Raw genomic sequence first — 18,069 nt, 5'->3', positions numbered from 1 at the left:
TACAAATGCAGAAATTATGGTGAAGTATGCCCAAGTCATACAACAGGTATGTGGCAGAGCCAGGAGTAGAACTGAGGTTGTCTGACTTACTAGGCCATGCAATCTGTCAGTTTTCCAAAGCACTTTTGCATTAGGTTGTTCTAGTGTATGCCTGCTTTAAGGTGTATGACTAAAGCAGCATATCATTATATCAGGGGTGGGGAATATTTGAGAGAGAGCACCTGTTTTACAACAGAAGGGGGAGGGACAGTCTGGAGAAAATTTTTTGCAATTGTTTTGGGTTGGTTTCGAAAGGAAAACAGCTGCCAGGGGGCAGCAACGATTCACGATGTTAGCTGTTATCAAAATTAACTATGGGCAAAAAGTGATGTTTACCCCGGGACGCCTGCTGTATCTTCCTGTAATAAGCATTCTGTCTCACACTCAAGGAGTGTAAGATGCTTTGAAAAAAGATATATTGTACAAGAGGAATAAACGACACCTTTTTTAAGTAAAAAGGATCACCTATTCACCTTTCTGCACTTTTACTACTTTGTGCTCAAGAAATTTCAGCAGTGTTATGTAGTGTCCCACTTTGGCCTCTGCCCCAGAGGAAGTTGCACTTAATTGGTACTAATTATACCTAGTTTGTAAAATGCTTTGCCATTTATTTGCAACAAGATTTTCTTTCATGTAATATATTTACTAGCAGTAGACATAGGGTTTACAAATCCAAGATCTAAAATAGCTAGGCTTTGCAGTAATTGGGGACAACTGCTATTTATTATTTAGAATATGAGTAAGTTAGAGCCAGCTTTGGCCTGTGCAATATCAGACTATGGCTATGTCTACGATTCATTGTAAACCTGTCTCAAATCCCCTACTCTGGGGGGGGTGGGAGAGGGAGAGTAAGAATCCCGATGTTACTCAGGTTCAAGTCTTGTCATTTTTTGCTGTGTATGTGTGAGATGCAGCTCAAGCCCCCGACCCAGAAAGTCTCAAGCCAGCTCAAGCCAAGTCAGAAAGTCTGCATAATGTAGTATAGGCATAATAGATTGGTTGTGGGATGGGGATCCAGCAATTTTAAACCTAGGTTTACAATGGAGTGTGACTGCTCAGGTGTAAGTTTAGAGACAGTGGGTCCCACAAACCTGTGTTTACAATGCAATTGAGGCATATGCTAGGATCACTCTTACATATCTATGTAAGATGGCAACAGATTAAGTAAAGATGTGATGTTGAACTGGTGCAATTTTGGGCCTTTGCTTGCCCTGTGATAAGTCACTAAACTGCAATAAGACTCTCCACAGAGAGGTTTGCCCCAGTTTAACTCTATAATTTAAAAAGCTGATTTGTTATTAATATAGCACTGAGGAGCCCTCTTCCTCACCCAGGATCCTATTGGGCCAGGGCAACTATCCTTGTACATAAGGCCTAGGGGGTTTAGACAGCACCCCAACTTCACTCAGGGGTGCTGAAAGAATTTTTATAAGGGTGTGTATGTGTGTGTGCTGAGATCCCTTGAACCAGATAGCAAGTGTGAAAAATTGGGATGGGGGAGATAGGTGCCTATAGAAGACAAAGCCCCAACCATCTGGATTGTCCCTCTAACATCAGGACAGCTGGTCACCTACATATAATGAAACCACTTCTTGCCAGGGGCTGTGGCCGCATCCCCACTTCCAGCACCCCTGACTTCACTATAAAGGTGCGCTACAGCGGAGCTGGCCCCGAGGGAGGGAGGTTAGCTCCTCTCCGTGAATTTAGCTGAGGGCCAGGGCAGGGGGGCTTCCCAGGGCGGCCAGTCCCGGGCGCTGTGGCCCCGCGGCCTGGAGCTCAGCACTTACCGCCCGGGCGTGGCTAGGGCTCCCTCCGCCAGGGGTGCCGGGGCGGCCCGGCCCGGCGGGGAGGGGCAGTGACCGCCCCTCGCTCGGGCTTACGGGAAGTGATGTCGCCTTGACGGAAAACACACGCTCGCTGCCTAAAACAGGGCAGGGGCCAGAGGGACTCGGCGCCGGCCGGAGCAGGGCGGGGAGCTGCCGCTAGGTAAGGGGGCTGCGGCCCGGCGCGCTCGCTGGCCGCCCGGGGCGAGGGGTGAGGCGCGGCGCGCCCGGCGCGGAGCCAGGGGCCGGGCAGGAGCACCCTGGCGAGGGGTTGGAGCCCGGGCTGGGCAGCAGCGTCCAGGGGGAAGGGCTGGAGCTGGTTACTCCGCGGAGGACGGGTCCTTGCCGCTGTGGCTCGGCGGGAGCTGGTCGCTCCGTCTCGTTACGGGGCGTGGCCCCTGCGCAGGTGTGAGGCGACCAAATGCTTCGTTTCGAAATAAAACCCCACGGGCCCTTCGGGGGCAGGATCCCAGCCCCCGCCAGGCCTCAGGAAAAGCTGCTGGACACTGGGGAATAAACCCCTCCAAGTGCCTCCCGAGCCTACCCCGCCAGAAACCCGCTGCGCCCCCCCCCCCGAGCCTTCCCCGTTGGGAAGGGCGCTGCCAAGCGCGAGTTCTCTCCCCTGGCCTGGATGCGGAGTGACCTCCCTTCCCTGCGTGTGGAGCCGTTTGAAATCTCCCTCGGCGGATTGACCCGAGCTTGGCAGCTCCCATAGAAACAGCCCTGGGAGAAACTTTGTGTCAAGGGGAGAGATCGTTGCACTAAAACAAAACACAAGGGAGACGCTCCAGACGGACGTGAGGGGCTGGGAATAACTTTTCATAGTTTGCGTTTGTTCTTCTTTGCTATCAAAGAGGGGCTAGACCGGGGTTCTGGAGTAGAACAAATGACAGGTGTTATTGCTTTAGGCTATTTAATGTTGCCAATCCGGAGTTGAATTAGAGTGAAAGACAAAGAGGATTTCTTTTTAATTGTAACACATATTAAATAGGTCCCAAGCTGTCCTGGGGTATATTTTTTAAATAATCAAGATATGTTTTCCTTGTGCCTCCAGGCTCAGCAAACATGGTGAACTTTGCAAAACAAAAATAATGAATCATTTAAAGGGAGCTTTGCTGGACTTGGTTTTCTCGAGATCTGGTTTGCCAGGTGCAAATTAAGCTTTTCCATGTTCTTTCAGTTCTGCTGTGAACTTTTTAAGGCTTCTGTCCTGCAAACACTTAAGTACATGCTTAACTTTATGCACTGGAGTAGTCCCACTGAAGTCAGTGGGATTGATTATATGCCTAAAATAAATATGTATGTGTTTGCAGGATCAGTGCCAAATTCACGTACTGGAGGGAAGAACTTTTAGGCCCTGATATTGCAATCATTTATGCATTTGCTTAACTTTATTATGGCAAGTAGTCCAGCTTGCAGGATCAGGGCCTTAGCACACAGCAGCTAAAGAAACTGCACATTTCCCAGCACTGAGGACTTAAAATTAATGGGGTTACGTAATTTAAAAAGACTTTTGAGGTGAGTCAATTACTGATAAGGGGGAAATATAAATGTATGTCAACAAGTTATGCACATACTAATAATAACTACTCGAAATCTCATCATTACCTAATAATAGCCCTGCCATCTCTGAACCAAGACTTTGATCATGTTAGAACTAAGGAACAGCAAAGAGTAATCAAGATAACTTCCCCTTCCTTTAGCCTGGCTGTGTAAAACTTTCATAGTAACAGATAACAGTACCCTTGACCTTATTTTAATGTACATTCTAAAAGGGCATGTCTTCACTGTCTGAAATCAACAACTTTAATTTCAGTCTCTGCTTTGAGCTGCATCATCATACCTTAATTTGAACATCTTGATTGTGTGAATGATCAGAGACATACTCCTAACCACTGATGCTTAGATACTTTGATGATAGAAAAGCCTTACTAGGAGTAAAAGGCAGGGCTGCCCGGGCTGGGGGGGCAAGTGGGGCAATTTGCCCCGGGCCTTGCAGGGGCCCCCATGAGAATTCTCCGGCCCCGCCTCCGCCTTCCCCCATCCCCCGGCGCCTCAGCGTGCCACGTCCAGGAGCAGCCCTGGACAGAGCTAAAGTGGCCTGGCTTGGGTGGGGCCTCCTCCCCACTCAGAGCCACATGGTAAGGGGGCGGGACTGCGAGCTCCGGTCCCGCTGGAGCCAGGCCGCGGCAGCGCTGTTCAGGGGCCAGGGCAGCTCCTGGACGTGGCGCGCTGAGGCTCCGAGAGAGGGGAGAGGGGGGTAACCCAGGAGTGGCCCTGGACAGAGCTAAAGCGGCATGGCTCTAGCAGGGCCTGAGCTCCGCCCCGCTTGGAGCCGCATGGTAAGAGGATGGGGCTGTGAGCTCCGGGCCGACCGGCGGGAACTTAGGTCCCGCTGGAGCCACGCCACTGCAGCGCTGTTGAGGGCTGCTCCTGGATGCGGCGCGCTGAGCCCCCGGGAGAGGTGGGAGTAAGTAGCATGGCAGGAGGCTGGGGGGGGGGTTTGGATAAGGGGCAGGGAGTCCTGGGGCCAGGGAGGGGGTGGAGGTTCTGGGGGGTTGGATCAGGGGCATTCCCCCCTCCCCCGCATTCCCCGAGGCTCCAGAGGGGTTAATTCAGTGGTTCTCAAACTTTTGTACTGGTGACCCCTTTCACGTAGCAAACCTCTGAGTGTGACCCCCCTCCTTATAAATTAAAAACACTTTTAAAATATATTTAACACTATTATAAATGCTGGAGGCAAAGCGGAGTTTGAGGTAGAGGCTGACAGCTCGTGATCCCCAGTAATAACCTCATGACCCCCTGAGAGGTCCTGACCCACAGTTTGAGAACCCCTGGGTTAATTTAATTTTAGCACCCTGTGTCCATTCACATGCATGTGCTATTTTGAGCATTTCAGTTTTCACAACATAGGCTCACCTCAGATTCTGGAACAAGCTCAAATGCTCAGTTCGTGGAGTATGGACATAAGCTGTACTAAAGACAAACCCACAGTAACCGTCTCCAGTTTGTGAGGGACCCCATGGAGCCAGTCTCTAGGAAACAGATACATTCATGGAGGTTAAGTCCTTTCCTGGCTGTTAGCCGGGATGGGTAAGAAATAGTGTCCCTAGCCTCTGTTTGTCAGAGGGTGGAGATGGATGGCAGGAGAGAGATCACTTGACCATTACCTGTTAGGTTCACTCCCTCTGGGGCACTTGGCATTGGCCACTGTCAGTAGACAAGATACTGGGCTGGATGGACCTTTGGTCTGACCCAGTATGGCCATTCTTATGTTCTAAGCTAAATGAACCCAAAGTTATGGAGACAGATATGAGTCAAGGAAGCCAGCAGAGTATCAGAAACCTGGAAAAATCTCTGACTGACTGGATGGGCTCAAGTGTTTAGTCACAAGCTGAGGTGGTTCAAAAGTTTTGGATTATTTTTTAAGCAGAATTTTTTTTATTGTTTCTTTAAACAAACACAGCGAGCAGCAAATATTTGGCCACACACTTCTGAAACCCCAAACCATGTTCAGGTTTTGACAGACTAATTTCAGCTTTTCAATTAAAAAAAAAACACAACAAATTTTGAAGGAAAGCAGACATCATCCATGATTTTTTTTCTGCTTTTTAAAAACCCCTAGTTTTCGATCCAAAAAAAGTTTTGATGGAAAATATTTGTCCAACCCTTCTAATGCGCTTTAGTGCCTTTTAGCACTAGCTGATGCTGAGAACCAGTGATACCTTGTAAAGGTGACTTGAAAAGAAGTTTTCTCAAAACTGGGTTTGTGCTAAGATGTGGAAGGTTTTATTTTTCCCAGGGCTGCCTGGGGGGGAGGGGGCGGGGAGTGGGGCAATTTGCCTCGGGCCCTGCAGGGGCCCCCGCGGGAATATAGTATTGCAATGTTTTTTTATGGAAGGGGCCCCTGAAATTGCTTTGCCCCAGGGCCCCTGAATCCTGTGGGCGGCCCTGGTAAAAGGTTATCCCAGATACTATTGGAAAAATAATTTTCTCTAGAATTGCAGTATGATGTCAGATTTGTTTGTGACCTACTAAAAATGTTTCAATTTAAATGGAAACAACTCAATTAGCAGAACCCATTAATTTCTAAAATATAACTAGCATACCTTAAGTATCCTGTGTCTTGGACATATATTGTCACTTGTGTTGTATTCCCTCCCTGTGCCTTTTCAAAGCTATTTTTTCCTTATTATTTATTATTTCTATTAACCCTGTGAATTGGATCCCTAGTCATGGACCAGGACCCCATTATGCTAGGTGCTAATAGCACTTCTGTCACTGTTTTCCTGGCTGGCACAAAAGAACACAATCTGAAAAGGAGTATAGTGATAGAGTTTATGATGCTGAAAGACTATCTCTAATGTATAATAAAAATGAATAGTGGTATTTTAATATGCTATTGTGTCTAGCCAAGGATTCAAATTTGTTGTTAAAGGTCTTATTATTTCAGAGTCTAAAGTAGTTCTGCACTGGTGGTACATTGTGTAACTTAGAATTTGTCATTTAAAATTATTAATAGGTATAACACATTACAGACTAGAATTTTAAAGCCTTGAGCCCAATGTGGCTTTTGTTTTAAGCTCTTTCTTCTCTGTATGAGGCAGAAACATGCTGGTTTATCACTTAAACACTCAGGGTTTTTTTCCTTCCAAAGAGAAGAATGTTGAGCTAAAGGGATTTTTAACTGGATTTAGGTACACAGACAAATATTTTTGGTAGTAATCAGTGACTTTTCTGTAGGTGTTGTTTTTGGAGAATAGCTCTATTACTGCCAGGTATCTGTTAATTAGTCTATCACTCCATCACACACCCCCTTGCTCACACACAATAGATGTTACTTAGAACAAGTTACCTTTTGTGAGGTCTAGAAAGTGAGTATTTTATTTAGGAGCCGGTATAATGGCCATTGGAAGTGGTACAACACATTAGTTGTTATTGGTTATATCCTCTATTAGTTATAAGTCTTTGCTGATGTAGTAAGTGTCTCTAAAAAATAATAAAAAAACCCTTTTGGTTTAAAAAAAATGCAAGAGACATTCTTAAATGTTCTGCTTCACACTACATTTTCCCACTGTTGTGTTTAGCTTATTGCATGTACAGGCCCTGATTCTGCAGAGATTTAAATTTGTGCTTAACTCATTTAGCTCAGTGGGACTAGTTGTGTGCTTAAAACTAAGCATGTGCATGAATCTTTGCAGGATTGAGATTATGTCTGCTCCGGAGCATGTTTCTCCTCTGTCTTGAAAACCCCATCCGTGCTGGAAATAAAAAATCGTGTTCACCCATCTGGCTTAAACATGATTAAAACTGGTTCAAGGAAATACAGTTTAAACAGGGGGACGGCACTGGTGTGCATCAAAAACAATCTCTTGCAATCAGCAGAAAGTTGATTTTATGGAATTTGTTTCAAAGGTCACACCACTCCTGAGTATTCAGGGTTAGCTTGAACCATGCTTTACACCAATTCTGGTAACACACTTTTTGTCTTCACTGTGGATGAAGCCTTGATCGGTGTAGCAACCCAAATGCTTCATTTTTGTAATTGATCTTCCATATATTTATTTTGATATATAATATAATTTTACCATGATTGTGGCTCCTGGGAATTGGCACAACATGATCTTTGTCAGGATTTTGCCTACTATAAGATCTGGAAATTCCATTTGCTACTCACCAGACAGCTCAGGGGCAGCTTTCCTTGGTGAAAGTGGAACTAGTCCGTCAATCTGTGCAAGAATCAACAATTTCACACAGCCTCTGACAAAACTGAGTAAAGGCTGTTACTGGCATTTGTGGGAGCTGGATCTGAAAAAAAAAAAAAAAGTCTGGAGAAAGGTAGAGAAGAAACATTTTTTTCTTTCCACTTTGCAGAAGCCAGGAGGCTAGGAGAGAGGTAGAAAGTAGGTTAAGTATCCCACTCACCAAACAGTGAGGAGGCTCTGGATCTTGGGGAGTGGAGAGGATAACTTTTCCAGCAACTGGTGTGGGGAGGGAAGGAACTCGTAGATTTCAGGTACCTACTAGCCAGACGCTGATAACTAAGATGGAGTTTTCAAGCAGGATCTAGGCACAGGAATTCTAGAACTCCGCCCCTTCACAACTGCTGGGGATTGGTTGTCCCATACTGGTGGTGGTCCTCCCACCTCTCTCACCAGCACCTGCTTTTCTTCCCTTCATGCTGGGGATGATAGTAGGTTTAATCCTATGGCTATAAAAGGCATAATGAGGCCTGGTCTACACTGGGGTGGGGGTGGGGGTGTCAATCTAACTTACACAACTTCAGCTACATGAATAATGTAGCTGAAGTCAATGTACTTATATCGACTTACCGTGGTGTCTTCACTACGGTGAGTCGACTGCTGCCTCTCCCCCATTGACTCTGCTTGCACCTCTTGCTGAGTTGGAGTACAGGAGTCGATGGGAGAGCACTCGGGGATTGATCGCTGCCTGCTGAGCCGGCTGGTAGGGAAGACATATCCTGAGAGACTGTGGTTGGAAGCAGAACACAGACAATAAAGTGAGGGTCAAAGTTGTCCATTGGAACACTTATATTAGGAATGTGGTGGATTCTCCATCACTTGAAGACTTTAAATGAAGACTGGATATCAATATAAAATCTATAGTTCAAACAGAAGTTCAGGGTTGGATGCAGAAATTATTGGATGAGGTTCTTTGTCATGTGTTTATGCAGGAGTTCAGACTAGATCAGTGTTTCTCAACTTTTCCAGACTACTCTACCCCTTTCAGGAGTCTGATTTTTCTTGCATACCCCAAGTTTCGGCCCAGTGGGGCTTGGGCTTCAGTTTTCTGTCCTGGGCCAGAACAAGTCTAACACTGGCCCTGGCGACCTCATTAAAATGAACTCGTCCACAGTTTGAGAACTGCTGATCTAGTATATAGAACAGTATTAACAAGTCATTGTCTGTATGAAATTTTAGTTTGTGTTGACTTTGCTAGTACTTTTTATGTAGCCTATTGTAAAACTAGGCAAATATCTAGATGAGTTGATGTACCCCCAGAAGACCTCGGCATACCCCTGGTTGAGAACCACTGCACTAGATGATCATAAGTGTCCCTTATAGCTTTAAAAAAAATCTATGAATGGAGGTGTCTGGTAAAGTTTTCAAGTTCTGACCTATCCTCTAGAGTCCAAAGGTTATGTACTAGATACTACTTCAATTTTATTATCTATAATTCCTTTTAAAACAATCATCAGAGGGGTAGCCGTGTTAGTCTGGATCTGTAAAAGCAGCAAAGAGTCCTGTGGCACCTTGGGGTCCCCAACCCCCGGTCCGCAGCCCGGTACCGGTCCGCGGCCTCTTAGAAACCGGGCCGCGAACCGACCTAGTGGAGCTTCCGCAGGCATGCCTGCGGGAGGTCCAGCTGAGCCGCGGGACGAGCGCTCCCTCCGCAGTCGTACTGCGGAAGCCTGCGGAAGCTCCACTGGAGCCGGTGGACCTCCCGCAGGCGTGCCTGCGGAAGCTCCAGCTGAGCCCCGGGAGCAGCGGACCTCCCGCAGGCACGACTGCGGAGGGAGCGCTCGTCCCGCGGCTCAGCTGGACCTCCCGCAGGCACGCCTGCGGAGGGTCCGGCAAACGAAACCGGTCCCTGGACCTAAAAAGGTTGGGGACCCCTGGACTAACAGATGTATTGGAGCATGAGCTTTTGTGGGTGAATACCCACTTCGTTGGATGCAAACAATGGTAGTTGGCTAGGTATCCAAACGATGCATAATGCACATAATGTAGAACATTCTGTTAGTATACACATTTTTCTTTTACCACACAGTGTACGTATGGCAGTACTTTCTCGCCAATAAGTGAGCCACCAGGTTGGTGGGTGGGTATTTTTTAGTTTGCTTGTTTTGCAGATGTTGAAATGGTTAATCTTCTTTTGCGGGCCAGCTGTTTGCAAAATGTTGTATTGAAATTGAGAGAACTTAATTTTGGAGAAATCAAGGAGCAAAAATGTTCAAAATGCCAAAATACTACTTTGGTGAATTGCTTAATGACTGGCTCCTGGCTTTTCACCCACACACTAGTCCTCCCTTGACCTGAGAAAAATGAGTAAGAGGAGGCAAGAGGGAGGCTAATGGGTAGCATCCTACATTGGTGGAGGAAGAGGGAACTAACAGGTAGCATCGTAGGTTGTGGTTCTGCAGACCCGTGTTTATCTTTACGCATGTGTGTGAGTAGTCCCTTTAAAATGAATTGGAGCTTTAGTAGGAATCTGCAGGCCAGCATTGCGGAAGACAGGCAGATTAGCTAATCATCCAGAAGATGGAGCCATGGAGTTCCTTATCCAAACTAATGTGAACCTTAAAGGTGAGGATTCAATCTGGGAATTGTTTCTAACTTTCTATGAACTGGTTCATCTATCCCTAATTATGAACTACAAGAATAAGCAGCTTAAGTCTATGAACAAAGCCTGCAATTGTTTCATTATAGCCTCAGTAGTTTGTGAGCTTATTTAATTCTGTTAATTAGAACAATACTGAAATTGTTATACAAACTTTTATTTAATTGTAAATGTAGCATGCTAGGCTGTCTTAGGCATTGCTGGCAATGTCTCACCCACTGCGCAAGCTATGCTTATCTAGAACACTGGAATTAAATGTCTTTAGGACTAAGAATCTTGATGTTGGAGGCTGAGTTTTCTTAGTAGTAGGACCTCACTTATGTAATTTGCTATTTTTAAGCAGGAGCCTGGCCCCTTTTAGGCTATGTCTTAGGGTGACCAGACGTCCTGATATTTAGGTGTTTGTCCGCGTCCTGACTGATTTGTGGTTGGGACGCAATTTGTCCTGAGATTTCGTTCCGCCGGCAGCACTCGCCTTATTTATTTATTTATTTGCTGCTCCACTGACAGCAGTTGCCTTTTTTTTTTTTTTGGCTCTGCCGGCAGACATCCCCCCTGTCCCCATGTGTCCCGATATTTTCTCCCCCTCATCTGGTCACCCTATCTATACTACAAAGTTTTGTCAGCATGGCTGTGTCAGTTAGGGGGTAAACAAAAACACTTCTTCAGTTGACATAGCTATCCTGGCAAACCCCCAGTGTAGATGTAGATATGCCAACAGAAGAGGGCTTCTGTCAGCATAGCTATTGTCAATTGGGGAGGTGGTGTTACTCAGCTGGCCAAAGTCCTCTTTCTGTTAGCATACACAGTGTTTATGGTAGGGGGCTCTGCCAGTACGGCTATACCGGCATAGTGTAGACTTGCCCTTAGAAACAGATGCAGGGTGCATCTCTTTGTCAAGACCTTGCCAACTAATTTAAACCTAGTTTCATAGGTGACTGGTAAAGCTGCAGGCAGCAGGAGTGAGTATGATGTCTGAGCCCTCAAGCCTTGTAAGGTGCCCAGATACCACGATGATGGGCACAAAAATACTATTTTAAGGCAAAATGTAGTCAATAAGCTGGATTCAACCAGGCAATGCAAAATCTGCCTGGGGGTAGGGGTGGTTGGTTACAGAAAGTAGTTGCAATCTTCCAGTGATGAGGGCAGAACTGAGCCTGTGCATGGTGCTGGTTGAGGAGGAGGCATAGCCTAGATAGGGTCCTTAAAGAACCTCTGTTATAAACTAAAGCTCTCTGTTTCATGCCTCTCCCCCCAAAGTCTGAGCACTGAGGAAGGAATATGGGGAACCGCTATCAGAGACACCCTTTGTGCTGGACTTCTATTTGAGGATACAAATGATTCGTTATCAAGTGATAAATGTGTGGGATCCATGAATTGTTTAGAATGTTAGAACAGTTTGTGCCTCGGTTTCTAATCTTGCGCACACCTTTACTATGATTCTGCACAAGTATCCAGTATATGGGTGTATAGGTTGCCAAGACAGTATTTAACTAGCAATTTGTATGTGCAAATAAAATACCTATGTTGTGCATGCAGTTTTGGTAATTGCACATGTAAATCAAGGAAATAATTCCATGCCTGCAGTTCTGAAACTCAGGTCCTCTTATTGGTGAATCACATAGTGGGTGATGGAAAGAGCTACCTGTAGGAATGGCATCACAAAGCAATAAGTATTGTACTCCTGATCAGGGCCACCCAGAGGATTCAGGGGGCCTGGGAATTGCTGCTGAAGACCCGGCACTTCGGCGGCGGGTCCCGGGTCAGAAGGACCCCCTGCCACGGGTCTTCGGGGCACTTTGGCGGCGGTCCCGGGGCGGAAGGACCCCCCGCCATCGAATTGCCGACGACAACCCGGAGCAGAAGAAGCTCCAGGGGCCCGGGCCCCACGAGAGTTTTCCGGGGCCCCCGGAGTGAGTGAAGGACCCTGCTCCAGGGGTCCCCAAAAACTCTCATGGGGGCCCCTGCGGGGCCCGGGACCTGGGGCAAATTGCCCCTCTTGCCCCCCCACTCTGGGTGGCCCTGCTCCTGATTGTTGCAATGTCCTTCCCTGAGCTATTGGTTTTGGAACACTGCTGTTAAGATCATTGACAAAGTTGGCAGCACTCAGCACTATCTGGAAGGGTAGATGCTGATTTGCAGAAGTACCTTCATTTAAGATATTTTTTTCTCCATTTCTATCTACTTAGAAGTGTCTGGGCTGGCTTGACAGCTGCTATACAGCCCTGAAAATGAACAGCATGTGGCGCACCAAGGTCAGCTTGGAGACAGCTGTCTTGTTGCTTTCATAACTGTTGGTTATTTTGTTCAGTCTTCCTTGCTGCCCAGTCAAACAGGTATAATGAAATTGGTTGCTATGAGCTCTGAGAAGGAAGAAAACAACCCTTTCAAACAAAGTAGAGTGGAGGCTAGCATCAGAGGTGAGGACTACTAACAGACTGAAACTCCTCTAGCCTCCTGGCAATAGATATGCCAAAAAAACTTGATGGTTATTGTGGGCTAGTGATTTACCCAAATCAGACTGATTTTGTAGGTAGCATATTTTTGCTAGCTAACTTGCTTTAATGCCTGTGAAAAGTGAGTATCTGCTTTTCTGGTTCTCTTATCTCTCTCTCTCTCCACCTGTTTTTAAACCAGTGTGCATGATATTTCAAATTCATAATTAGTAAGGGACATCTATGTTGCTGTAAACACATGGTGATAGCTGCATTATAGATACTTAGATTTGCATTGCATTGCATTGTGAAAACTTAAGGGATTCACTTAATTAACACACACAACCACAATTACTATGCACTTCTCATGCTAAGGTTACAACATTAGCCATCCAACAAAACAGTAAAAAGTTACACAATGCAAACTGGTGTTATCAGCAGCAAGTAGTGCCTTCCGGTAGCAAATATTTTTACTTTTTAAAATATAACTCACTCATGTCCAAAGTGTGAATGGTGATAACAAGTTAGTATTTTTTTCTCCAGGTTTTAGAGCAGATCATTTATGTATTTAATTTCTGACTTCAAACTAGGCTTCATAGTGATTGACTTGTGCCCCAGGGTGCAGCCAGTATTTTAGATTTAATCCTCTTTGGGTTTTGCTATGAGTTGTTTTTACTTTTGTTTCAGGCAGGATTCCAGTATTTTAAGCTACTACTGGTGCATAACATCATATACCTAGGGCTCTTCATTTCTGGTTATTTTATTTATTTTTTCCTGGGAATTTATCAGTGTTTTTTTGTTGTTGTAGTATAATAGAGCTGAAAATCGGTGCAAAAAACTATTAATTTTTCAGGGTAAATATTGGGGGTTATTTTGGTGGACGGAAGGATGGGGAAAAATTATTCAGTAGATTAATGCTTTGATGAATGGAATTCCATGTGGTTTGCTGCAGAACTAAAACAGAACTCAAAACACAATGCCATCTCTGAGTTTAAGAAAACAATATATCTCTAATTCCCAAATAAAACTTTTCATTTTAATAAATAGTTTACTGTTATAGACTTTGAACTATTAGTCTATAAATATTTACATTTAATAATTGGGCACAATATTTTAAAATATTTATAAATACTCACTATTTTATGTGAAGTCCTTCAGTGTAATTTCCAAAAGTCCTGCGTAGCGTAGGCTTGTAGCAGTCTTTTTAAGGAGTCTTCCAAGGCCCATTCTCCTACAGTCTTGGATGTAGCTGAATTTAAAAAATACTCTCTAAACATCAGTTGAGCAAGGTGGGACACCGAGGATGCGAGAGGCAGCACAGCTCAAAGTTGGAAAGTCAGTGTGGTGGATTTTCCAGAATTCAAGAGAAATGATGGAGTGGTTGTCTGGGGAAAGCATTGCTATGTAGGCGCGGAATTCACTTTCCAGTTTTTTACTTTCTTCGTTAGAAGCTCCAAAGGGGGAGATTATATGATCATACTCTTTAAATTTATCAGCTGAGGCCACACTTTTACAATGAGGGTCAAACATCACAATGACTTTCCAGAATGATGATTCACTGTGAAAAGCTTCAGGGGACATAGTGTGAATGACAGTAGTTTTCCACTTCTTTGATGGCTCTTCGTAAAAATGTATGAAAGCTTTTGCGAGGTTGTCCTGCTCAGTGACTGGCAACACAGACATGAAAAGATTTGTTTTTTCTGGAATCTCCCCAGATGTGCTTTTGTGAGAAAGTTCTGCAGAGATATTGTTAACCAGAATGCCAAACACCTCTGTATTAGAAAATGTGCCATCTGTTAAATCCAATTCCTTCAGTGCTTCATGTAGTAGTTGAAATGTTTCAATCAGGAATTCGAGTTTTGTACAAAGGCTCTACCTAATTTCTTGAGTAGCTGCTTGAGATTTCAGCTTTTTGGCTTTTGCATTGTTGAACTCTTTGTGGTCTAAAAGTCACGTTAAGACTCCCCATGCCTTCTGAACACTCTGTACAGCCAAATACATACTAAACTATCCTGTCGGTACAACTGCAACTGGAATGCTGCATTCAAACGTGATCTCTTTGCAAACATCATAGACGTGTGTGTGTGTGCGGGGGGGGTGTTTTGTTTTTTTCCCACTTAGATGCTGGATGTTTTCAAGCATTCATTACAAAGTTTTTCAAATCATCCATTTTGGGAACACCTGTTGTATATGAGGCAGAAACATGCAGCAGGTGAGCTAGGCAAGACAAAACAAAGCAATTCAGATTTTTTTATTCTGCTTTACATTTTGTGTGAACTTCACACAGTAAGAAACAGAGTCAGAATTCACTGTTGCCACATCCTTCCAAGTAAGTGCAAATTCATTTCAAGTTTTACTGACACAAGCTGACTTTACAAACTCCAAATCTGCCAAAATGAGTGCAGGGTTCTTCACAACAAAATAAAAAAATGAAAACAAAATCACCAGGGCGGGTCGGTCGAAAACATCTGGTGATTTGTCAAAAATCAAAGAACTAACTATATTTCCGGCCAATCTCTACATAGACTAATGTATTATCGTAAAACCTATATCTCATGCAATGTATTATATTTTCCTAATAAAACAAGTTGGTTTTTTTATATAATTGAATGATAAAAAAGTAGGGTGAAAATTGGGGGGGAAAAAACTAATAATACTTGTAATGCTGGGTCTTGAATTGTGGGGCTATATTTGTTTATAGAAATGAAGGAAGAACTCTGTCAGCCTGGTAGGACATGCTTAATTGAGGGAGAAATTGAATGAGAGGGGAAATGCAGCACTCTCTATGTTGACAGTACCGAATGTGGTGATGGTTTAAAAAAATACATGGGAATTACAAGAGATCAACCTTCGTTAACATCACTACAAGAAAAGGCTAAGCAGTAATGGGACAAATGTGATGTGTGGCTGTCACCCAAGAAAAGGCATGTTCCTTCAGTTTGTATTAGATATAAAGTCTAATCTGAGATGTAAGACTGGGCAATTTTATGTTTGTTTCTGTCTGCTGGTCAAGAGAGAGCGCTAAATAACAATGCTTCCTGGCTAACTATGTCCACACAGGCATTGTCTTGACAGGAAAAGTGGTTGAGTTTAGCTAACGTGTTAGTTAAACTCATTAGTCTCTTGAAAATGGTATTTAGGAGCCTGTCACTTAGATGGTTTTTGAAAATTTTGCACCAGTTACTTGGTCAAACTGTAGCTTAAGCTTCTTTCTGGGCTAGAACATGAGCTAAAACCAAGCTAATGGTGTTACTCTGCGGCTACAGTAGGAAGTCTACCCTACAAAGTTTTGTTGGCATAGCTATGTTGGTCAGCAGTGTGGGGGGGAGGGAAACCTCTCTCATGGCAGACGTTGCTAGGGCAGCAAAACCCCTTAATGTTGTTTGGGGAGGTGATATTACTATACCAACAGAAAAATTCTTCCTGTTGCATCTACACTAAAGGCTCTGCAAAGCATTGACAGAGTAGACAAGGCCTAAGGCCCTTCTATTCAAGACAAAGCCCCTGCCCGGCCGCCGGAGCTGCAGCCAGGATTTAAAGGGCTCTGGGCTGCCCGCAGCCGCGGGCAGCCCCAAGCCCTTTCAATCCCCGCCGTGGAAGCCGGTGCAGTCCAGCATGGCGTACTGGCTCTTGCCGGTACACCGGACCGGACCGGCTTACTTTCACCACTGATTGGAGACAATTTTTTATTTCAGAAGGAGGAGAAAGCTACCAGGGGAGAAGCTGTTATAGATTTGATTTTGACAAATAGGGAGGAAGTGGTTGAAAATTTGGAAGTGGAAGACACTTTGAGTGAAAGTGATCATGAAATGATCGAATTCATGTTTCTAAGGAATGGTAGGAGGGAGAGCAGCAAAATAAAGAAAGTAGATTTCAAGGTGGCAGACTTTAGCAAACTCAGGGAGTTGGTAGGTAAGATTACATGGGAAGAGTGACCAGATGTCCCGATTTGATAGGGACAGTCTCGATATTTGGGGCTTTGTAATAGGTGCCTATATAAGACACCCAACCCCTGTACCAATTTTTCACACTTACTGTCTGTCACCCTACATGGGAAAAACAATAGAAGACAGTTGGCAGTTTTTCAAAGAGACATTAAGGGCGCAAGAGCAAACTATCCAAAATGCATAGGAAAGATAGGAAGTAGGGCAAGAGACCACCGTGGATTAACCAGTACATCTTCAATGATCCAAAAATAAAAAATGAGTCCTACAAAAAGCGGAAACTAGGTCAAATTAGAAGGATGAATATAAACAAATAACACAAGTATGTTGGGACAGAATTAGAAAGGCCAAGGCACAAAATGAGATCAAACAAAATGAGATCCCGTGCCTGCGGGAGGTCTACCCGAGCCGCGGGACGAGCGCTCCCTCCGCAGTCATGCCTGCGGGAGGTCCGCTGCTCCCGGGGCTCCGGTGGACCTCCCGCAGGCATGATTGCGGACGGTTCGCTGGTCGCGCGGCTCAGCTGGACCGCCCGCAGGCACGCCTGCGGGAGGTCCACCGGCTCTGGTTGAGCTGCCGCAGGCGTGCCTGCGGGCGGTCCAGCTGAGCCGCGCGACCAGCGAACCGTCCGCAGTCATGCCTGCGGCAGCTCAACCGGAGCCGGTGGACCTCCCGCAGGCACGCCGGCGGGCGGTCCAGCTGAGCCGCGGGACAAGCGCTCCCTCCGGAGGCATGACCGGTCCCTGGTGCTGAAAAGGTTGGGGACCCCTGAGCTAGACACAAAGGGTAACAAGAAAATATTCTACAAATACGTTAGAAGTAAAAGAAAGACCAAGGATAAGGTAGGCCCGTTACTCAATAGGGGATGGGGGGGAAACAATGACAGAAAATGTGGAAATGGCAGAGGTGCTTAATGACTTCTTTGTTTCAGTTTTCACCAAGAAGGTTGGCGGTGATTGGACATCTTAGTGTAGTGATGCCAGTGAAAATGAGGTAGGATTGGGAAAGAACAAGTTAAAAATGACTTGGACAAATTAGATGTCTTCAAGTCATCAGGGCCTGCTGAAATGCATCCTTGAATATTCATGGAGCTGACTGAAGAGATATTTGAGCCGTTAGTGATTATCTTTGAAAAGTCATGGAAGACGGGAGGGATTCCAGAAGACTGGAAAAGGGTGAATATAGTGCTTGTCAATAAAAAGGGAAATAAGGACAACCCAGAGAATTACAGACTAGTCAGATTAACTTCTGTACCCGGAAAGATAATGGAGCAAATAATTAAGTAATCAGTTTACAAACATCTAGAAGATAATAAGGTGATACATAACAATCAGCATTGATTTGTCAAGAACAAATCATGTCAAACCAACTCGATAGCTTTCTTTGACAAGGTAACAAGCCTTGTGGATGGGAGTGGGGGAGAAGCGGTAGACATGGTATATCTTAACTTTAGTAAAGCTTTTGATA

General features: G+C 45.0%; 1 protein-coding gene across 3 annotated transcripts in view; it reads left to right on the top strand.

Annotated features, from left to right (window-relative positions):
• The first annotated feature begins 1,903 nt into the window (after positions 1-1,903).
• Positions 1,904-18,069, top strand: part of RAB27A (RAB27A, member RAS oncogene family) — a 74,121-nt gene continuing 57,955 nt past the window's right edge. For 2 of the 3 annotated variants that reach the window (XM_044980848.1, XM_044980850.1), the window contains exon 1: positions 1,904-2,025. The gene's annotated coding sequence lies outside the window, so the exon portion shown is untranslated. The remainder of the gene's footprint in view (positions 2,026-18,069) is intronic. The other variant, XM_044980849.1, reaches the window with a different exon arrangement.

Source organism: Mauremys mutica, chromosome 11 (assembly GCF_020497125.1).
Source record: "Mauremys mutica isolate MM-2020 ecotype Southern chromosome 11, ASM2049712v1, whole genome shotgun sequence".
NCBI lineage: Eukaryota > Metazoa > Chordata > Testudines > Geoemydidae > Mauremys > Mauremys mutica.
This window is presented reverse-complemented; position numbering and strand designations above follow the sequence as displayed.